We start from the raw sequence: 4,769 nt of genomic DNA on the forward strand, positions 1-4,769 counted from the left end.
TTATTGTGCAATGAGATAAGAAAAATCCGTAAATAAGTTTTCAAGACTGATGAAAAAAACAAAATAATTTAAAATTTTAAAAAGCTACATATGTTAAAATACAGCACCAACAATCTCAAGGTACTTCTGAAAAATGTATTTGAAAATGAAGAAAATGATCCAAGAATGAAGTCTGAGATTAAAGAAAGAGGAAGAAGGAAGGAAAGAATGAATGAAGAGAAGAAGGGAGGGAAGGAGGGAAGAATGAAGGAAGAAAGGAAGGAAGGAAGAGAGAAAATAAAGGAAAATGAAATAAGAACACACCTAATGCCCAGATCTTAGTTTCTAATACCATTCTTCATTAAAAGGAACTAGAGTTCCTTGGATGAATCCCAGATTCTAGGACCAGGGCAGAAATATATAAGATGAGTGTTATAATGTCAGTAAATAAGAATGTATGACACACACACACACACACACACACACACACACATGCTCATACATAAATGGAGGTGTAGGATATATAAGTGGACACTTAGGTGTCAACTAAAAGAGCTCCCACTGGACAAAGCTGGAATAGTTTGACCAAAAAACCCAGAAACCTTTGCAGATACCAGTGCCAGGGTTAGAAAACCCAAAATTGAGGAATTGCTGAAGGCTCAGTGTGGGCAACTGTGATAGTTAAATCCTTCAGGGACCCCAGTCATAAGGGGATCCCCACAATTTTGTGAGATTTACCTCCAGAAGCTCAACCAAGTTCTCAGATTAAATATCTGAGAAAAATCCCCATTGGCTTCTGGTAGGGAGAAGGGAAAGGAACCATTTTGAAATACCACAAAGCTCTGGGTTCTTTTTAGCAAGCCCTGCCCTCAGGTAAACTAATTAACTAGAGCCTAACCTGCTGGGATATTAGCACAGCCTAATTAACTTTGCAGAAAGGAAATATCTCAATTCAGCTGAGACAAAAAACAAAAACAAAAGAACTGAGAAATACTTATGAAGTTCACAGTCCAGAGGCATACTCTTACTAAAAGACTGAGACATAATTATAAGATTATAGAACACTTCCCTCCCACCACACCTCACCACAACATTACTATAAGCCTATTTACAGCAGTCCCTTTACCTAGTACATTATGTCCTACTTCCAAGGGAAAAAAAATTACAAGGTATACCAAAAGGTAAAATAACAAAACAAACAAACAAATCAAAAAAGAAAAAAAAAAACAAACACACACTTGAAGGGATAGAGCAAACATCAGAACAGACACAGCAGGAATATTGGAATTTTCAGACTGATAATTTAAAACAACTATGAGAAAGCCTTTGATGGGCTTCTTAGTACACAGGACATGGCTGAGGAAAGAATTTCTGAGCTAGAGGCTATATGACAAAACCTTGAAAACCAGAAAGCAAAGAGAACAGAGACTGATAAAAACAGAGCAGACTATCCAAGGACTGTGGAACAGGTACAAAATGCATAATGGGACTATCAGAAGGAGAAGAAAGAAAAGAACAGAAGAAATATGAGAAATGATAATGACCAAGAATTTTCCCAAACTAAGTTCAAACACAAAACCACAGATCCAGGAATCTTATAGAACATCAAGCATGATAAATGCCAAAAAAAAAAAAAAAAAAAAAAATTACCAAAAGACACCAGATGGGAAAAATAAACACCTTATCTACAAAGGAACAAATACAAGAATTGCATTTGACATTTCCTCAGAAACTGTGAACAAGAAGAGTGTACTGAAATAAAGTATTAGAAGAAAAAAAAACCCACCAATGTACAATGTTGTACCCTATGAAATTTTCCTTCAAAATTGCAGGAGAAATAAAAACTTTTGCAGACAAACAAAATCGAGGGAATTTATTGCCAGTAGACTTAAGCTGCAAAAAATGTTATAAAAGGTGTTTTAGAGAGAAAGAAAATAACATGGGTCAGAAACTTGGATCAGTGTAAAGAAAGGAATAGCACCAAAGATTGAATAAGTAAAGTTAAAATAAAAACAGTTATTTTTCATATTATTAATTGATTATACAAGACTTTGTTAAGTATAATAATATCAAGAATGTATTTGATTATACATGTTTATATTTTATACATATATTACATATATGTATGCTTATGTAAATATATGTGAAATGAATGACAGCAATGAGGCAAGGGACAGGATGGAGAAACTGGGATTATTTTGTTATCATAAGGTATTCACACTGCCTGAGATGTGTATAGAATTATTTGAAAGTGGACTTAGATTAGCTGAATATGTATATTGCAAACTCTAGGACAAACACTAAAAAAAAAGTTTAAAAACAAAAAAACAACAACAAAAAACTGCAGCCAGTTAAGCAGACCATGCTTTTTTCCTCATGGGGGTCCTGGTGTCTAATGGCTGCAAGTAGTAGCCTATTTGGTAATGTATGTAAACTGTTGCTCATATGGGTTGCCCAGAGTGACATGGAGACAGCCCATTCTAGTAGACATTCATGTATGACCTCATATTGTCCCCGGCATAGGCTCCAGACAGGTATATAGTGGTGGCTTCTAAAAGCCTGAGCTAGACAGGCCAAGGTCCACATTGGCCAAATCATAATGTCCATCTGCACCAAACTGAAGAACAAGAAGCATGTGATTGAGGCCCTATTCAGGGACAAGTTCAAGTTAGCTGGCTGCTAGAATTCTACATCTCCAAGAAGTAGGACTTTATCAAGTTTAATGCAGGTGATTTTGAAGACATGGTGGCTGAAAAGCAGCTCATCCCAGGTGGCTGTGGGGTAAAATACACTTCTAACAATAACCCCTGGACAAATGGTGAGACTTGCACTCATAAGAGTTTCAGCACTGCCCTGTGTTTACTCACCAATAAATCCTACTTCCTGTCCAAAAAGAAAAACAACAACAATAACAACAAAAAGTATAACTGATATGTTAAGGAGAAAAAATGTAATCATATTTAATGCTCTTTTAAACCCACAAAAGGCAGAAAAAGAATGGAAGTCAAAAATAGTAGCAAAAGTAAGGGCAAAAATAGAGTACAGGAACAGATATAATCGATGCTAATTACAACAAAATCACTCAGAATGTCAGTGGTATAAATGGACCAATTAAATGATGCAAATTGTTAGCTTGGATCAAAAAACAAGACCCATCTACAACAAACCCAATTTAAATATAAAGGCACATATTAATTACAAGTAAACACATGAATAAAGATATACCATGTTAACACTAATCAGAAAAAGAGAAAAGCTAGAGTAGCTATCTTAATTTCAGAATAAAGTAGAAACCATAGGTCAAAATGTTATTGGGGAAAAGAGGTGGTATTACATACTGAAAAAGGGGTTTATTCTCCAAGAAGACATAACAATTCTTATGCATCTAACAATACAGCATCAAAATACATGAAGAAAAACTATTAGAACAGCAAAGAGAAATAAATAAATCCACTATTTAAGTTAGAGCTTTCAACACTCCTCTTTCACCAATGAGCAGATGTAGGAGGCAGAAAGTCAGTAAAGACCTAGTTGAACCAAATAACACTATCAACTGTATACAACTGATGTCTGTAAAGTATTTCACTCAACAACAGTGAAATACACAACTCTTTTCAAGCTCACATGGGACATTCACCACGACAGACCACACACTGGACCATAAAACACTCTAACAAATATAAGAGGGTAGATATCATACAACTGCTCTCAGACTACAAAGGAATTAAACTAGAGATCAAATAATAGAAAGATAACTGGAAAATCCCAACTAAAACACATAGAGACTAAACATCATACTTCTAAATAAGACATGGATCAAAGTAGAAATTTCAAGACAAATTTTAAAAATATATTTATACCAGGTTAATATATACAAGTCAATGGCTCCCCTATATCCAATGAATAAACAAGTGAAATTTGAAATTAAATACACAACACCATTTATATTAGCACACAAAAATATGTAATACCTAGGTATAAGTCAGCAAAACATGTACAAGATCTGTGTGATGAAAACTGAAAAACTCTGATAAATGAAATTAGAGAAAAACTAAATAAATGGATAGATATTCCATGTTCATGGATAGGAAAAATCAATATTGTCAAGATGTCAGTTCTTCCCAACCTGATCTATAGATTTAACATAATTCTAATCAAAATTCTGCAAGTTATATTGTTGATATCAACAAACTGATAGAGTTTATATGGAGAGGCAAAAGAACCTGACAATGATGAAGGAGAAGAGCGAAGTTGGAGAACTGACACTACCCTACTTCAAGAATTCTATAGTGCTGCAGTAATCAAGACAGTGTGGTATTGATGAATGAATAGACAGATGAATGGAACAGAATAGGAGGCCCAGAAATAAACCCAGTAAATATTTAAGTCAACTGGTCTTTGACAAATGAGCAAAGGTAATAAAATGGAGCAAAGATAGTCTTTTAAACAAATGGTGCTGGAACAACTGGACATCTACATTAAAAAAAAAATAAAAAAGAATCTAGACTCAGATCTTACACCCTTCACAAAACTTAACTCAAAATGGATCACAGACTGACATATAAGACATAAATCTATAAAACTCTTTGAAGGTAACATAGGAGAAAACCTAAATAAGCTTTGGTATGATGATCACTTTTTAGATAAAACAACAAAGGCATGATCCATGAAATAAATAATTGATAAACTGGAATTCATTAAAATTTAAAACTTACATTCTGTGAAAGAGAATAAGACAAGCCTCAGATAGGGAGAAAATATTTGTTAAAGGCATATCTAATAAAGGACTG

The 4,769-nt window shown here is 34.1% G+C and overlaps 1 non-coding gene across 1 annotated transcript; it reads left to right on the top strand.

The window, feature by feature from the left end:
• The first annotated feature begins 2,320 nt into the window (after positions 1-2,320).
• LOC112406147 (small nucleolar RNA SNORA70) lies at positions 2,321-2,455 on the top strand. The gene has a single exon (XR_003004496.1). It is a non-coding gene; the product is annotated as a small nucleolar RNA SNORA70 (small nucleolar RNA).
• The last annotated feature ends 2,314 nt before the right edge of the window (positions 2,456-4,769 follow it).

The sequence above is a fragment of the Neophocaena asiaeorientalis genome, unplaced genomic scaffold (assembly GCF_003031525.2).
Source record: "Neophocaena asiaeorientalis asiaeorientalis breed wild unplaced genomic scaffold, Neophocaena_asiaeorientalis_V1.1 scaffold764, whole genome shotgun sequence".
NCBI classification, from domain to species: Eukaryota; Metazoa; Chordata; class Mammalia; order Artiodactyla; family Phocoenidae; genus Neophocaena; species Neophocaena asiaeorientalis.